Source organism: Rana temporaria, chromosome 12 (genome assembly GCF_905171775.1).
Source record: "Rana temporaria chromosome 12, aRanTem1.1, whole genome shotgun sequence".
NCBI classification, from domain to species: domain Eukaryota; kingdom Metazoa; phylum Chordata; class Amphibia; order Anura; family Ranidae; genus Rana; species Rana temporaria.
The window spans coordinates 44022434-44041711 of NC_053500.1; positions in this window are offsets into that span (position 1 = coordinate 44022434).

The following is a 19278-nucleotide window of genomic DNA, read 5'->3' on the forward strand; positions in this document are numbered from 1 at the left end:
GATAAAAAAAAAAAGTAAAAAATAAAGATAAAACAAATTGAAGAATAAAGAAGATATATTTTTACTTTTATCCTTTATCTTCTTCATTTTGTTTTTTATCTTTAAAAAAAAAAAAAAAAAATTAAATATAAAAGTAAAAAAAAAAAACAGATGGAAACAAATAAATAACAAACATAAAAAATATAAAAGAAAATTGAATGAAGATAAAAAAAAAAAAAAAAAAAAAATGGCCATAGAAAAATCGTTAAAAAAAGTATATATTTTTTTATTTTTGTTTACCTTTATCCTTTATCTTTTTTACTTTAAAAAAAATAATAATTTAAAAAGATAAAAAAAAAGATTAAAAAAAAAAGTTAAAAATAAAAGATAAAACTAATTGAAGAATGAAGAAGATAAAAAAGGATAAAAGTAAAAATGAAAGATTTTTATTACTGGTATCCTAAAAAAAAAAAAGATAAAAAAAAAAAAAGTAATAATACATAGAAGATTGAAACAAATAAAGGACAAATAAAAAAAAGATAAAGAATAAAAGAAAAATTAAATAAATATAAAAAAAAAAAGATAACATTTTTTTACTTAAATTTTTTTTATAATTTAAAAAGATAAAAAAAAAGTAAAAAATGAAGGCTGTGGTGAGGGGATGATAAGAAAACTGTTTGTACTTGTTGAACCTGGAGTTTATGTCATAATTGTAACATGTGTAACGTGTTCATTAATAAACTTTATTTTCTAAGCAAAAAATAAAGATAAAGCAAATTGAAGAATGAAGAAGATAAAAAAGGACAAAAGTAAATATTAAAAATATTTTTTTTACTTTAAAAAACAAAAGATAAATAAAAAAAAAGAAAAATTTTCAACAAATAAAAATGACAAACATAAACAAGATAAAGAATTAAGGAAAAATGAATAAAGATAAAAAAGATAAATGTAAAAAAAAAAAAACCCACAATTTTTTTTTTTCACTTTTTTTTGTTCCTTTATAAAAAAAAATAAAGGATAAAAGTAAAAAAAAATTGAGTTTTTTTTTCTTACTTTTATCTTTTTTTATCTTTATTCAATTTTCTTTTATTCTTTATCTTTTTTGTGTTTGTCCTTTTTTTATTTGTTGAAAATCTTATTTTTTTCCCTTTTTACTTTATTTATCTTTGTTTTTCTTTTTTTAAAGGAAAGTAAAAAAAATGTAAAAAAATGAAAATGTTTGTCTTCTTTATAAAAAAAAAAAAAAAATGATGATTAAAATAGAAAAAAAGATTAAAAAAAATGAAGAACGAAGACTAAAAAGGATAAAAGTAAAAAGATTTTTTTTTAAAGGATTAAAGTAAAAAATAAAATAAAAGTTAAGATAAAAAAAATTTAAATAAAGAAAATTCATAAAATAAAGTATAAAGATAGATAAAAAAAAAAAAAACACACATGATTAAAAAAAGATAAAAAAAAAAACTAAAAAAAGATAAATAATAAAAAAACAGAACAAAAAAGATAAAGTATAAAAGAAAAAAAACAAATGGATAGAAAATTGTTGTTTGACAGATCTTTATAAAAAACATTTTTTTTTGTTTATGGTTTTCTATCCATGTATGCCCAGCTTTATTTTTATCCTGTATCTTTTTAATCTTTTTTTTTTTTTTACTTTTTGATATCTTTTTAATCTTCATTTTTCATTTAAATATTTTTTTTAACTTTATCCTTTATTTTTTATTTTTATTTAATAAATTTTTTAATCTTTTTTGATAAAATAAAAGGATAAAGATAATGGATAAAAGTAAAAAATAAAATAAAAAAACATGATTAAAAAGATAAAAAAAATAAAGGATACAAGTTTAAAAAAAAGATAAGAAATAAAAAACAAAAAACAAAACAAGAAGATTAAAAAGATAAAGGATGAAATAAAAAAATATAAAAAAAGATAAGATTGATAAACATAGAAGGATAAAAGCAATATATATATATATATATATATATATATATATATATATATATATATATATATATATATATATATAGAGAGAGATGAAAGAAAAAAAATAGGGAGAAGATAAAAAACAAAAACAAAACAATAACAAAGGATAAAAGTAAATACATGGATAAAGATCTGTTGAACGACTGTGTGTTAAAGCCATCATTGTATCGAATTGTTTTCCACACTTGTCGACCCTTAACGCCATAAATGGTAAATTTTTCAGCGATCAATAATCAATGCATATGCGCTGTACGTTTTTATTTTTTTCAATCTATTTGCATTTCGAGAATTAAAATGCACCTACCAACGTTTATAAATTCAAATCATTTTTTTGACGATTTTTATGGCCAGTTTTGCTTTTAACCTTTATCTTTTTTTTAAAAATTACTTTATCTTTTTAATCTTCATTTTAAAAAATTTTTATTTTTACTTTTATCCTTTTATTTTTTTTTAACTTTACTGACACCTGCGGCAGATTCAGGTAGTTCTTACTGCACCAAATAAAAAAATAATTACCTCCAGTTCATACACAGGGAAACTTGAGGTGATTAATATGGATCCTCCGAAGGATGTGCTGGAACTGGAGAGAGTCCAGAGAAGGGCAACAAAACTAATTAGGGCACTGGAGGATCTCAGTTATGAGGAGCGACTACAATTGTTAGACTTATTTTCCCTGGAGAAGAGAAGCTGAAGAGGAGATAATAATTTTTTTTAATGAATAAAAATGTCAATGATTCAGAAAGCTATTCAGTCTCGGGGGAACCTAAGAGGACACGTGGCCATCCAATGAGGTTGGACAAAAAGTTTAACCTTAAACTATGCATGCAAGTAGTTCTTTCCTGTCAGAGTGGTCCGGATGTGGAACTCCCTTCCACAGTTGGTGGTGTCAGCGGGAAGTTGAAAGGTTGTCCTGCTGAGATCCTCTTCTCTTCTGGCAGCACTCAGTCTTGCACCTCCGATATTTTGTGTGACGTCATCGAGAGGCTGCTGGCTCTTCTAGGTTCAGCTGGTGGGCCTCCCGATGATCCTCCTTTGTGAGTGAAAGACTTTACCTCCTGGGATAGGTGACCTCCGGGGATAGGTGACATGCATATCCCAGGAGATATAGGGAGCACAGTGCACAGAATTCACCAAGAGGCGGCTCAGAGTTTTCTTAAAAGAAATGCTATCCATGTAGAGAACCGAAGGAGGGATGGAAAGGAGAGGTTTTGAGTAAAGATCTGCTCTAACTTTGCATACAGAAACAGGCAGAGTGCCTGTCTCTGTACACATTATAGCACAGCAGTATATTTTTCCACCACTACCCTCGTCCTGTCACTGGTTGTTTAACCGCTTGTCATCCGCCCAACGTCAAATGACGGCGGGAGGAAGACCCTGTTGTTCTGAGCGGACGTCCAATGACGTTGCGTCCTTACAAGGCACTAGGGGGAGCGCGCGCCCGCCGCGTCGCTAGGGACCCGATGCGCGTGTCGGACACCTGCAATTGCCCAGTAACTGAACAGGACCGTGGATCTGTGTGTGTAAACACACACATCTACGTCCTGTCAGAGAAAGGAGACCGATGGTGTTTCCTTGTACATAGGGACAACCATCGGTCACCTCCCCCAGTCAGTCCCCTCCCCCCACAGTAAGAATCACTCCCTAGGATACACATTAACCCCTTCCTCGCCCCCTAGTGTTAACCCCTTCCCTGCCAGTCACATTTATACAGTAATCAATGCATTTTTATAGCACAGATCGCTGTATAAATATAAATGGTCCCAAAAATGTGTCAAAAGTGTCCGATGTATCTGCTGCAATGTCGCAGTCACGATAAAAATCGCCGATCACGGCCATTACTAGTAAAAAAATAATAATAAAAAGGCTATAAATCTATCCCCTATTTTGTAGGTGCTATAACTTTTGCGTAAACCAATCAATATTATTGATTATTGCGATTATTTTTTTTACCAAAAATATGTAGAAGAATACGAATCGGCCTAAACTGAGGAAAAAATGGGTTTAAAAAAAAAAAAAAAGGATATTTATTATAGCGAAGCGAAAAGTAAAAAATATTGTGTTTTTTTTTTTTCAAACTTGTTCCTCTTCTTTTGTTAGCGCAATAAATAAAAAAACCGCAGAGGGGATCAAATACCACCAAAAGAAAGCTCTATTTGTGGGGAAGAAAATATAAAAATGTAATTTGGTTACAGCGTTGCATGACCGCGCAATTGTCATTCATAGTGTGACAGTGATGAAAGCTGAAAAATGGCCTGGGCAGGAAGGGGGTGAAAGTGCCTTGTAGGCAAGTGGTTAAGAGATGTATGGGGTCATACATACTCCCCTCTATGCTGCAACATCGGTGCTCTAAGCCCTAGAACTGAGTGTTCACATGACCGCTGATCGCTCAGTTCTTTGTCTGCTCAAGAAGTATGCCCCCCAAAAAAAAAAAACTTTTGTCCATACTTCTCGTTTAGGTTGATTGATTGGACCTCTCATTTTAACAGTTACTGACCTCCCATTCAATGCTGCCTGCACAGTTTTGGAAAATGCCACCTGGCAGAGCCAGCTACAAAACACCAAGGATGGCAGCGCACCACCTAGCAAAGCCAGCTACAAAACACCAAGGATGGCAGAGCGCCACCTGGCAGAGCCAGTCACAAAACACCAAGAATGGTAGAGCACCAACTAGCAAAGCCAGCTACAAAACACCAAGGATGGCAGAGCGCCACCTGGCAAAGCCAGCTACAAAACAGGATGGCAAAGCGCACCTGGCAGTGCCAGCTACAAAACACCAAGGATGACAAAGAGCCACCTGGCAAAGCCAGCTACAAAACAGGATGGCAAAGCGCACCTGGCGGTGCCAGCTACAAAACACCAAGGATGACAGAGAGCCACCTGGAAAAGCCAGCTACAAAACACCAAGGATGGCAGAGAGCCACCTGGAAAAGCCAGCTACAAAACACCAAGGATGGCAGAGAGCCACCTGGACAAGCCAGCTACAAAACACCTAGGATGGCAGAGAGCCACCTGGAAAAGCCAGCTATAAAACACCAAGGATGGCAGAGCGCCACCTGGCAAAATCAGCTACAAAACAGGATGGCAAAGCGCACCTGGCAGAGGGAGCTACAAAACACCAAGGATGGCAGAGAGCCACCTGGCAGAGCCAGCTACAAAACACCAAGGATGGCACAGCACCACCTGGCAAAGCCAACTGCAAAACTCCAAGGATGGTAGAGCGCCACCTGGCAGAGCCAGCTATAAAACACCAAGTATGGCAGAGTGCCACCTGCCAGAACTAGCTACAAAAACACCAAGGATGGCAGGGGGCTTTTTTCATTGCCAGAACAGTTTTTCTGTTTTTTTGCACACGCATTTTAAAAATCACTTTAGGCCTAAAGATGACATAAAACCCCCAAATTATTATATATGTTCTGAAAGCAAACACCCTAATGTTACACACACGATTATTTTTCGGCATTAAAAAAAAAACAAAGTTTTTCGGCATGTAGAAAAAACTTAATTTTTCCAACTTCATCATTAAAACGATGTTGCCCACACACCATCGTTTTTAAAAAATGCTCTAGCAAAGCGCGGTGATGTACAACGGCACTATAAAGGGGAAGTTCCATGCGGATGACGCCACCCTTGGGGCTGCTTTAGCTGATTCCGTGTTAGTAAAAGACGATTCGCGCTTTTTTGTCTGTTACAGCATGATGAATGTGCTTACTCCATTATGAACGGTAGTTTTACCAGAAGAGCGCTCCCGTCTCATAACTTGCTTCTGAGCATGCGCGGGTTTTTAACGTCGTTTTAACACACACACACACACACACAATAATTTTTTACAACCCAAAAAACAACATTGTTTAAAATGACGTTAAAAAATGCAGCATGTTCGAGAAAAAAAAATTGTCGTTTTTCAGAACCCGAAAAATGATGTGAAGCCCACACACGATCATTTTAAATGATATTTTTTAAAAACAATGTTTTTTTCATGCCGAAAAATGATCGTGTGTACGCGGCATAAGGAATAAAATGGTGGTGTTCCTATTTTTTTACGTCACATGATATTAGCACAACAGTTTAGGAAACGCAAAATTTCATTTAAAAAACATAAATAAATACACTACAGTTAAATGGGTTGTAAAGGTAAATGTTTTTTCACCTTAACGGCAATCTGCCTTGTTTACTTGAGCAGAGCGCTGTTCTGTCTCTCTGCCCAACGATCAGTGGGTGCCGGCGGTCAATACTTTTCACCAGGGCTTTTTTTCCAGGGGGAACTTGGGGGAACTCAGTTCCACCACCTTTGGCTCAGACCCTTTGGTGTCCACTCACCACAATCACTTGTAAACACAGAAGTCTGGTTTCTGTGTTTACAAGTGACAGCTTTGTAACCCCCTGAACTCTGCATGTAATGCAATTCTGGTATTTAATGCCCCTTTAAGACCCTTCTACCGTTTGTGAAATCTGAACGGTCGTGGTTGAGTTCATGCACCTATCTTTTGAGAAAAAAAGCTCTGCTTTTTACCATATTGGAGACAGGACTCCAAACTCTAGGCAAAATTAGTTTCTACTGGAGACAGGATTAATTTCCATTACAGTGAAGACAGAATTAATTTCCAACACACAGGAGAAAGGACTCGTTTCTGCCACAGTGCAGACAGGATTTATTTCCACCACACTTGAGACAGGACCTGTTCCACCACACTAGAGAAAGGACTCATTCCCACCAGGCCACCATAGTGGAAACTCATTCCTACCAAACTGGAGACAACATTAGCTCCTACCACAATAGTGACAGAACTACATTTCTGCCACAATGGACTTATTTTGATCACACCAGAAAAGAAATCGTTCTGACTAAACAGGAGAAAGAACTCATTGTCACCACACCAGATTTAGGACTTGTTGCCAGTACACTGAAGACAGAACTCATTCCACCACATTAGATTCAGGACTTGATGTTGCCACATTAAACAGGACTCGTTCATTCCTCACTATAGACAAGGCTTTTTCCTACCACACTGAAGACAAGGCTATTTCTGTCCACATTTGAGAGCGGACTGGAGACCAGACTCGTCCCCAACGCACTGGAGACAAGAGTCATTGAAGACGGGACTCGTTCCCAGGGCAGTGGACACGGGACTCGTTCCCAAGGCAGTGGACACGGGACTCGTTCCCAAGGCAGTGGACACGGGACTCGTTCCCAAGGCAGTGGACACGGGACTCGTTCCCAAGGCAGTGGACACGGGACTCGTTCCCAAGGCAGTGGACACGGGACTCGTTCCCAAGGCAGTGGACACGGGACTCGTTCCCAAGGCAGTGGACACGGGACTCGTTCCCAAGGCAGTGGACACGGGACTCGTTCCTAAGGCAGTGGACACGGGACTCGTTCCCAAGGCAGTGGACACGGGACTCGTTCCCAAGGCAGTGGACACAGGATTAGTTCTGATCAGACTAGAAACTAGGCTCTCAACTAACATACCAAAAGAAAGAATTTGTTGCATCACACCCTGGACACAGGACTCATTCCCACCATTTCAGGGCCAAGGCTCTTTTCCACCAGGCTGTAGACAGCACTTAACCTGTATTTTTGGTGCTTTGTCCTTTGCATTTCCAATCACATCTATAGAAGGTACGGAAATGCTTTTGATTGCCCATGGCAATGTGCATTACCAAGAATGCTGATGAACACATGGCCCCAAGGTATGAATCTGTCTCTCAAGTGATTGCACTCACCAAGCACAATATCTAGATGATCTGCAGAGTTGGCTATATTCTTCCCAAGCAATACAAATCAAAGCAACATTTACTGGAATCGAGAAGGCATACATACATACACATATGATTTGATGATAACAAAACAAAAGATTGCTCCATTTTCAAACAAATGCCAAGACGTTGACAAATTTCTTTGCACTCAAGTGGTTTATGGTCATACGCTTTCACAACATACTTTAGATCTTATCTTTTATAGATATACTGTATATTTTTTTTATGTGGATAAGTTGTGTAGTGAATGGATTGTTTCCATGACTCAGCCAATGATTACTTTTAAAAATGACTTTTCCCAGAAATGACTGAAGATTTCAGAGACTGGCCAATATATGGTCTAGCGTAAGCGTCCTCATGAGTTATCCCCCTGTTGTTCTGTGTGTGTGTTCGAGTGTTCGTATTAAAAGTCACATAGTGGTTCAAGTGTAAGTCAAGAGTAAGATGCCTGATTGATTTGCACACATAGATGATATAGATAGAAGTTATTATATTATTGCCTGTGGGTGGATTTATTATATAGTATGCAGTGAATGGTATTTAGAGGCGCTATATAAGGCCTGGCTTGCAGTCTCCGCTCTAATTCATCCCAAAGGTGTTCTATCGGGTTGAGATCAGGACTCTGTGCAGGCCAAGTCAAGTTCCTCCACACGAAACTCACTCATCCATGTCTTTCTGGACTTTCCCCAAAGGTACAGAAGTACAGCAGGAATCAGGGGGTGGGGAGGCTGTATAATGTTAGTTACCCTTGTCTTTTTTTTCTGTAAAGGTGAACTAACACTTTATGCAACTTTACAAGTCTGCTTGAAAGAAATCCTGACGTGTCACAATATTCAGCAACAGTATCATTTTTCAGAAAAGCTCTACCTTTTATCATTAAAAAATAGTCCTTAAAATAAATGCAGCGCCCTGGGGTTTAGTCAGTGAGCTCCTCACCAAATTACTTGTCAGGGGTAACTACTATAGTTAAATTGTTAGAGATCCATTGATTTCTCCCTAAGTTTGGCCTTGTACTTTTCTCTTCTACCACTAGGTGGCCGGGCATTTGGTTGTATTAGATATAAGGACAACTCAAGGTCAGGTTATGGGTATATGGGGTATCTCAGCCAAGGGGCAGGGGTTTTCTTGAATCCCTTGGCTTGCTGGGAGAACCTAATTATTCGGGTGATCTCTGTTCTGTGCCACCTCGACTGCCATCTGGGTGGACATGTGTTGTCTGCCCCAGGGCTTCTAGGTCTGAGATTGGGCCTATCCTGGGGGCATATTTCTGTCAGGCTGTGTGAGGGCCTATCCAGAAGCAAGAGGGCAGCGCAGGATTGGAACTGCAGCTTGCAGTCCAACCAAAAGTGACGGTTCTGCCGGCCGGAGAACCTGTCGTGGTCAGAGCTAGAAGGAAAGCTGTCGCTACTAAGCGACCAACCACTGTTACCAGGGACCACAGTGAGTAACTGAAGCAAATATCAAAGCAGTATTCTCACCGAACGGGCACGGTGGAAAATTGGAAAACTGCAGGCGGTGAACCGGAGGGGACACTTGCAGAGCAGCATTGTGTGTCAAGCCAAGGACCGATCCGGTCAGCAGGGGTGAAGCTTGAAGTTATCCAAAGTGCCAAGCTAGGGACCCAGCAGGGAAGCGTGGGTGATGCTTGAGGAAGATACCACCGCAAAAGCCTTGAGGAGCTCACGGGCTACAGAGTTAGTGAATCAGAGGGTCAAGTGAGAGACCAGGAGCTCAAGGGGCTGAAGAACTACAAGTAGAAGTTGTAGTAAAGCTGAGAGAACTGTTATATTTGAATTTGGAACTGTTAAAGGGGAGGTTCACCCTAAAAACGATTTTCTATTATTACATTGGCCCCCCACATTACAATACAATTATGCCTATTATGTTTTTTTTGATGCTGTACATACCTTGGTACAGCTAATTCACCCGTGGCTTCCGGGTTGCGAGTCCCGCGGAGTGGGCGTTCCTAACATGCTGGTGATTGACGTGATGACCAAAAACTAGCTCCCCCCGTCGTGTAAGCTGCGTCACGATTGCCGAAAGGAGCCGAACGGCGGTGCGCAGGCGCAGTATAGCGCCGACTCGCTTACGCGACGGGGGGAGCTCGTTTTTTGTCATCACGTCAATCACCAGCATGTTAGGAACGCCCACTCCTGCGGGACTCGCAACCCGGAAGCCACGGGTGAATTAGCTGTACCAAGGTATGTACAGCATAAAAAAAAACATAATAGGCATAATTGTATTGTAATGTGGGGGGGCCAATGTAATACTAGAAAGTCGTTTTTAGGGTGAACCTCCCCTTTAAGTACTGTAGCCATAGGGGACAGCAAACCTGCACATGCAGAAGTGGCACCTTGCTGGGGCCTTTCCCTGTATGGCTGTCCTCCTATTGAAGCCTCAGAGTTTTTAACTACTTAAGGGCGTCCTGGCTCCAACCCTCTTTGCCTTGCAAAATATAAAAGGACTGTTAAAAGATATAAAACCTCTTTTGCATCCAAGAAGTGTTTGGCGCCCAATGACTTACTACCTTTGCACCCACTATGCCTCACAACCCACCACATATTGAAGGATGTCAATGGTCTGTGGCCTCAAAGGTTCTCATTAGACTGGAAGAGGTTAGAGATTCTGCTACAGAAAAATCACTTGTAGTTCTTCGGCCCACTTAAGTTTCCCGATTCTCCACCATGCCCGGTTGGTGAGAATACTGCTCCGGTACTTACTTCAGCTTCTCACTGTGTTCACATCTAGAAGTCGACTTGTGTATTTATAGGGTTATCATCTTGTCCCTTATACATTATTTATATTATTCAACTGCAACATTATACCATATGGTTATGTCTTTTTATAGATCACCATTGCATTCGCCCCTGAAGAGTTGGTATACCCCAACGAAACGCGTCGTCATACATAGATGCATGATGTTCATACAGATGAATTTTTGTTTTTTATACCGTTTTACTTCTAGATTTTCATTATACCATCACGCCCCTCCAGTGGTTCATGTTGTGCAGGACTTGTCTTTACTCCACGATATGCCAAGTACCATGGCGTCAATATGTAATTTGTAGCATGTTTATGCGATTTTGTGGATGCAATTTGATTGTCATTCAATATGCTGTACATGTACATGATCTCACAAGGCATAATAAAATGCTCTTTGCCAAGACTGCTTTTTGGTATACATCTCTCATTCAAAGTCCCTAACTAACTTCCCCCTTTCGTGTTGGAACCCCCTACATAGTGATTGGCCTCATTTAAAGCCCCCTGACCAAACTCTCTCCTTTTTCTGTTCAAAATTGGGATGGAGGCCAATTACCCATGGTGCCTTGGACCACATCATTCTCTCTCACTGTGGTCTCTGGTGATAGGCCCCTTAGTGGCGACAGCTTCCCTTCTACCTCCGACCACGACAGGTTCTCCGGCCGGCAGAACTGTCACTTCTGGTTGGACTGCAAGCCGCAATCCCAAGATCTCTTGCTTCTGGATAGGCCCTCGGACAGCCTAGCAGCCATATGTGCCCAGGATAGGCCCAATCTCCAGCCTAGCAGCCCGGGCAATACAACACACATCCACCCAGACAGCCGTCCAGGTGGCACCGAACACCGATCACCTGACCTTACCCGAATATATAGGCTCTCCCAGCAGGCCAAAGGATCAGAGAAAAACCCTGCCCATTGGCTGAGATACTCCATATACCCATAACCTGACCTTGCATTGGCCTTATCTTATCTAATGCAACCAGGTACCCGGCCACCTAGTGGCAGAAGAGTAAAGTACAGCAGTGCCAGACTGCCAGAAATCAGATGATCCCTAACAATTAGCCAAGGTAGCTACTCCTGGTAGGTTAAATTTAGGAGCATCCCTGCCTAACTCCAGCGTGCTACATGTAAAAAAATGTTACTTGCAGGTTAAGAGGGCTGAGAGCCTCCATTTACATTGCAATTCCTACATTTGTATGTGCCAATGCTACTGTCAGCTCTGTACCTTCTGGGAGGTGTAGCTACTGTATGCCAGCTGTGAACCGTTCATGGAATACAAGACGTTTGGTGATTAGGCATCACTCAGTGCGGGAGCCGCAGCGTTGGAAGTACAGTGCTGACAGCAGTAACCAACACATCCAAAATTTATGAATTAGTGACATTTCTATTTTTTTTTTTTTTTACATGCCTCCATCTGGAGTTCTGCTTTAATATGAAAAACATATTTGATGACATTCCACTTGAACGTGAACTTCTCCTCATGCAAGGACACAAGTCCTTGAAAGCCACTGACCCGACAAGTTCTTAGAAGGGCCGGGATGTACACACAGTGCTAGCAGCTGTATAGGCAGCGAATTTCACTGCATATTTAATGAGACATCATAAACCCCAGGCAGGTAAATGGAGCTGCAGGCTGTCACTGGGGGCCCCCGAGCCTGGAATGACAAGACAGCAGAGAGGCGCATTCCACTCACATGAATGGCAACAGTCAAAAGGAAAGCGAGGGGGAAAGTGTGGGAAGGCACCAAACATCTGATATCGTGTCATGTCTGTTCCGCTGTGCCAATGTGTTCCTAGCTGCCACTGTAGTCTAGGTATTGTGTGTGTTTTGTTTCAGTCGCTATGCAGCATATTCACAGGTGGTGGCTGCATCAAGATCACATATACACAAGTGTCTTAGGGTTGCCATACACCCTACAATCTGATTGTGTAATCGCTGTACAGTCGCACCAGTCCTTACATTACATGATGATGATGGTAGATCTAAAGAAGATCGTACGATCTGAGTGCATAGTGCAGAGGTCTCTAAACAAAGGGTCAATTCATTAGGGGGGCGGGACTGGGGCCATTGGGAGTAAAAATGGTCCTGGTGTCTGTGGGAGTAAACAATGCATCTTTAGTATTAGAGGGAAAGAATAGTACCCCATTGTTGGTGTCAGTGTGAGGAATAGTGCCAATTGGCATCATTGGAAGAAATAGTGCCCTGTTGCCAGGGATGGACTGGCCATTGGGACTACAGGGAGTTTCCCGGTGGGCCGATGGCTCAGTGGGCCGGCTCCAGTGACAGCGGACCGCCGCCCCCCCTCCACTCCTCTGTCTCTCCCTCCCCGCAGCGCTCACCTGGGGGGAACAGAGGAGCAGGGGGGACGACAGAGGATCATGGGGGGAGGGGACAGACAGCTGGCTTAACAGCTATGGCCTGGGAGTTTCTCACTTACCTAATCTTGTCCCATGGGGGGGGGGGGGGGCACCGAACTGATTCTTTCCCCCCGGGTGAAATAGTGTCTAGCTTGCCCACTGGTACTGCCTATAAGAGGAGTAGTACCAGCCCTTCCACTCTAATAAAGTAGAACGGCTAGTGGCTAGTGAAGGGGGAGAGGGGGTGCGGGTGGCCGGGGGGTGGGGGGTGCGGGAGTTGTCCGCCCGCCATGGGAGAGACCTGTCAAAGTGGGCCAGTCTGGATGAAGTCCAGGGCCAAATTTCTGTCCCAGTCCAGCCCTGCCTGTTGCTGATGCCAGTTCCAGGAATTATGCCCCATTGTTGGTGTCAGTGGGAGGAATAGTGTCTTGTATCAGTGGGAGGAAAAATGCCACAAAGGCCCGATAAAGACAAGCAAAGGGCCCCCTGAGCTAGGTTTGCCACCTCAACCCTTTAGCCCTGGTTCACATTGATGCTACTTTGAAATCGCGCTACTTCACTTGAAGTACACAATTTCAAAGTGGCAGGTCAGCACAATTTTAGGTGCTACTTGAAAGTAAGGTTGAGCTCCGGGGTGTTTGCACAGCCCACGTGCATAGCCCGCCAGGAAGTCGGCACCGCGCTGCGTTAATCACAGACAGTGAGACATTTCCCAATCTCTGCAGCCATGCATCAGGACAACTTCCTGGCGGGCTCTGCACGTGGGCTGTGCGAACACGCCGGAGCGCATCCTTACTTGAAAGACATTCATGCACAGATGTCTATTGAAGTCGCACCTGAAAAATCGGAAAAAGTGGTGCAGGAACTACTTTTGCAAATCGGTGCGGCGCCGCAAACTCAGCAGTGCCATTGCTGGTAATAGGCTGCAACTTTTTTAACCTCTCAAACCGCGAACAAGGGCTTAAAACCAAACACATATTAAAGAGGAGTTCCACCTAAAAATGGAACTTCCTCTTAACCCACTCCTCGCCCCCTTACATGCCACATTTGGGGGGGGAGTGGGGGCTTCAGGAGAAGGGGACTTCCTGTCCCACGTCCTCCTTCCGCCGAGGGGCTGGAAAGGCGATAAGCTTAATCGCCTTTTCACAGCCCCTCCCTGTAGGCGAGCGCCTGTCCAATCGGACGGCGCCGCTCGCGCATACGCAGTGGGTGCCCGGCCGTGAAGCCGTAAGCTGTCACTGCCGGGTGCCCACACTAAGAATGAAGACGCCGGCCGGCGAGGGGGGGCGAGGAGCGGAGCCCCGGCCGGCGCGTCGCTGGAGCAGGTAAGTGTCAGTTTATTAAAAGCCAGCAGCTACACTTTTTGTAGCTGCTGACTTTTAATAAACTTAAAAAAAAGGTGGAAAACCCCTTTAAAGAGGAAGTAAACCCTGATGGGTTTTACTTTATCTTTGTTCCCCTGCAAACCCTACAAAGTAAAAGCACTAGCCCATTATGTGCCACTTACCATCTTCTGCCCTCTTCCTTCTCTGTGACTGGCCGGAGCCGCATGACAACACTCCCGCACGTGCGCTGTCAGTCACGGCACATACGAGTGAAGAAACAGCACGGAGGTCCATTTCTTCACAGCGCATGTGCCGATGACATCATTGGCGCAGTGTACATGGAATATCTCCTAAGCGGCGCACGTTTAGGAGATATTTCCACTACCTATAGGTAAGCCTTATTATAGGCAGGGCTTTTTTTTCTCTTAAAAAATAGGTGCAGGAACTCAACCATGACCCCTCAAAACACCCCACCCCACACACACACACACACACACACACACACACGCACACACACCAAACTGCATATAATAGTGGGTGTGGTCAAACTTCACTAACAGTGGACGGGTCTTAAAGAGGCACTAAATACCAGGAAGGCATTTTGTATTAAGTGCAGAGTTAAAGGGGGGGGAGGTGTTACACATAGAGCCCAATGATCAGGGGTGCAATATGTACATAGTGCAGAGTTCAGGGGTGCGCAACACAAAGGGAACACAGTTCAGCCTTACCTTTGCCTCCCCGCAGCTGCTTATCCATGCACCCCCTATCCACATCTCATTTGCACCCCTCTTCAGCTCTGACCTTTGCATGGAATGCCCCCCCTCTCCTCCTTAAAAGCTCCATCATCTTCCACATGTCTTACTTTTACTGCTTTATAGCTGAAGCACCCAACCGCCTCTAGTACCTCCCCCATACAATGTAGGTGGCTCTGCTAGTGAATCTGCCCCCAGGGCTGGTTCATGTCAGCCAATGAACTGGAGTGCTGCATGATCCAGGTGAGATCAGAGCAATGATTATGCACTGAGCTTGGCTGATCGCATGGTTTTTAAACAAACTTTATTCAAGCGAAACTTCATTGCATCCGAGCCCCATTAACCAAAAACTCTTTGGTTCATTTTTAATATTTACAGCAAACTCACCCATCCATCCATGTTTCCATGCTTTATTTTTGCTAAGAAATCATGTTGAAAAACACCCCCTAGCATTTCTGACCGTGGCCATCTTGAGTAAGGGCAGATGATTCCTGTAGCATTTAGTTCCTGAAATCCATTTGCCCAGCTCAGGCATACAGGCAGGAAGGTAAGAAAACCCCTCCTCCCCGCCTGAAGACTCCTGGGATGTATGACATCATTCGTCAGTGGAGGTGCGTCCATAGTGGGCGCAGGAGTCTGCACCGTCACTCAACAATACATAGATTCATGCATTGCATGAATCTTTGTATTGTCGCCGCTGCCGCCCCCTATTCAGGTGGCCGGCCCCCTGTTGAGCACCAGCCATCTGAATAACATCGGTGGGTGTATTTTGGAAGTGCTTCCCGATTACAGCCTGTGGGCTCTAATCAGCTTCCAAATGGTTAACCAGAGGGCGCACAGGGGGTGCGTTCCCTGGTTAACACTGACACACATCTCAGCCAATCAGGTTCACTGGGTCTGGTTACCGGCCACCTGATTGGCTGAAGCGACATCGAGGGCAGGAGAAGACATCGAGGGGTCATGGATAGGGTTGCCACCTCATCCCTTTAAAACAGAACACATATGAATTACACAGGTTCTGAGGCTAATTTAATTTAGATAAGGCTCCACTTGAGTTCAATTACCACCTTAATCAGCCACAGAACCTGTGTAATTCATATGTGTTCTGTTTTAAAGGGATGAGGTGGCAACCCTAGTCATGGAGGAGGATGGCTGACCCAAGAACGGTAAGTGCCGGGCAGGGGGGAAATCTGGCTGTATTTTGGGACAATCTGGCGGCATTTTATGGGGCAAACTGGAGGCATTTTATTGGGCAAACTGGCAGCATTTTACAGGCAAACTGGCGGCAATTGATGGGCACAGTGGCGAAAATTGATGGGCACAGTGGCTGTGTTTGATGGCACAGTGGCGACAATTGATGGCACAGCGGCTGCGTTTGATGGCACAGCGGCTGCGTTTGATGGCACAGTGGCTGCGTTTGATGGCACAGTGGCGACAATTGATGGCACAGTGGCGACAATTGATGGCACAGTGGCGACAATTAATGGCACAATGGCTGCGTTTGATGGCACAGTGGCTGCGTTTGATGGCACAGTGGCTGCATTTGATGGCACAGTGGTAACAATTGATGGGCACAGTGAGGCTGCAATTTATTTTTTATTTTTTTGTTTGTTTGCGCCCCCCCAAAAATTTTGAGCACCAGCCGCCACTGTCATTCACCTAGGCATGGAAACCAGGAAGTAACTGGAAAAATGTAAACAAGTGAATATAATATACTATGTAGCCTTAGAGAAAACTGTCATGAATTAATACAAGGGCCTCAGTTGCTTACCTTTCTGAAAATACTTGTTGCTTGGCTGTCATGCTGATCCACTGGCTTCCATACAAAAAAAAGTATGAAGATAATTATAGTCGGAGAAAATTCATAACTCTTTATTTGCATACTTCAAGCTCAGTGACTGAAGGTATTGAAGCCACTTGATCAGCCTGTCAGCCAGGCAACTAAAATTTAGCCTAGGTTCACATTGATGTGGGTTTGAAATCGATTTCAAACCACCAATGCAGTCTGACTTTGGGGGCGATTTGACAAACATCTGTGCGGGTTCATGCACAGATGTCTATTCAAATCGCCCCTGAAGTCACCAAAAGTGGTACAGAACCTACTTTTGGGAATCGGTGCGGCGCTGCAAAGTCGGCGTCGCACTGATTCGGACGGTGCCAATGACATTGACATCAGCTGCAGAGATCGGGAAATGTCTCCCTGCCTGTGATTAGCGCAGCGCGTCACACGTCCAGTCCCGCCCCCTACAGTTAGAAACACATATGAGGTCACACTTAACCCCTTCAGCACCCTCTAGTGGTATGCTCCTAAACTGCAATTGTCATTTTCACAGTAATCAGTGCATTTCCATAGCACTTTTCGCTGTGAAAATGACAATGGTCCCAAAAATGTGTCAAACTTGTCCGATGTGTCTGCCATAATGTCGCAGTCACAAAAAAAATCACTGATCGCCGCCATTACTAGTAAAAAAAAAAAAAATATTAATAAAAATGCCGGAAAGGTTTCTTCACAGTAAGAGCTGTGAAAATGTGTAACAGACTCCCTCCAGAGGTGGTTCTGGCCAGCTCAGTAGATTGCTTTAAGAAAGGCCTGGATACTTTCCTAAATGTACATAAAATAACTGAGTACTAAGATTTGTAGGTAAAGTTGATCCAGGGTAAATCCGATTGCCTCTCGGGGGATCAGGAAGGAATTTTTTCCCCTGCTGTAGCAAATTGAATCATGCTTTGCTGGGGTTTTTTTTGCCTTCCTCTGGATCAATTGTGGGTATGGAGTTGGATTTATGGGATTGTACTGTGTTTTTTATTTTGTTTGTTTATTTTTTTTTGTGGTTGAACTGGATGGACTTGTGTCTTTTTTGCAACCTGACTATGTAAAACTATCCCCTGTTTTGTAAACGCTATACATTTTGCGCAAACCAATAGATAAACGCTTATTGCAATTTTTTTTACCAAGAATATGTAGAAGAATACGCATCGGCCTAAACTGAGACAAAAAAATGTTTTTTTTATATCTTTTATGGGGATATTTATTATAGTAAAAAATATGGCATTTTTTCAAAACTGTCGCTCTATTTTTGTTTATAGCGCAAAAAAAAAAAATTCAGAGGTGATCAAATACCACCAAAAGAAAGCTCTATTTGTGGGAACAAAAGGACGCCAATTTTGTTTGGGAGCCACGTCGCACAACCGCGCAATTGTCAGTTAAAGCGATGCAGTGCCGAATCGCAAAAAGGGGCAAGGTCCTTAACCTGCATAATGGTCCGGGTCTTAAGTGGTTAAAAGCCTTTACAGGTTACCAGTTAAGAACTTCAGACTTCGGCCTCTTGCACATGTGGTGGACCAGTTGGATGGACTCCGCTAGCTCAGCGGGGGATCGCTCCTTTGATCCCCGCTGAGCAGGCGGATGACAGGTCCGCCTCCACTTACTGTGAAGAGACGGACCTGTCAGAGCCCCGCTGTTCTCTATAGTGAGATTAATTTATTTTTAGATTTTTACACTGTTTCTTTAAAAAAAAAATTACCACGTTATTGCTGTCACATGGAATGTACACATCCTTTATGACAACAATAGGCAGTGATTCTTTATAGAGACATATGGGGTCTAATACACCCCAGATGTCTCCTTTGCCCTTAAAAGCATCTGATTACACCAAGATTGGTGTGATCAGATGCTTTCACTATTTAAAAATAGTGCAGTTTATATCTGGGGAAGTGATGAAAATGATTCCGGTCTGCTAGACCATAGAGGTGGTCAGAGATGGTGTGGTCTCTGATCACCTCTATCGTAAGCCAACGCGGATTGGATGCCGGGATGGATAGCCTAGACAGGCACTGGAGGGCCGCAGGAGGGGGGGGGGAATTACGCCACCTTTAAAAGCAATCCAGAAGCTAATTAGCCACTAGGATTGATTTCACTTGTTAGAGCATCACCAGCTGAAAAATGTAATACCGGAGTTATGGCTGACAGCTGCACATAACCCCGGCAAATACATGTACGTGATTTGGCAGAAAGTGGTAACATCAAGTGGACTTTAGCACAGTTGCAGCCGGGTCCTAGACAAGAGTGGTTTCCTAGAATTGATGTTTAATCCCACAGTGGAGAATATAGAAACAGTCAGAGCCAATTCACACCAGAATTACACAGGAATGCGGTCCGTGTTCTTGTACGTTTTTTGTGCGTTCCCTTGCAGTGCGGTTTTGAGGTCCATTTATTTGAATCGACTGTAAATCGCACTAAAACGCACAAAAAGTAGTGCAGGCACTACTTTTGAAAAACAAACTGCACCAAATTGTACGGTACCGCGGAACCATGCGATTTGTTGGCCAAAAACGCAGTGGCGTTAATAATGTATTGGCAACCACAGCAG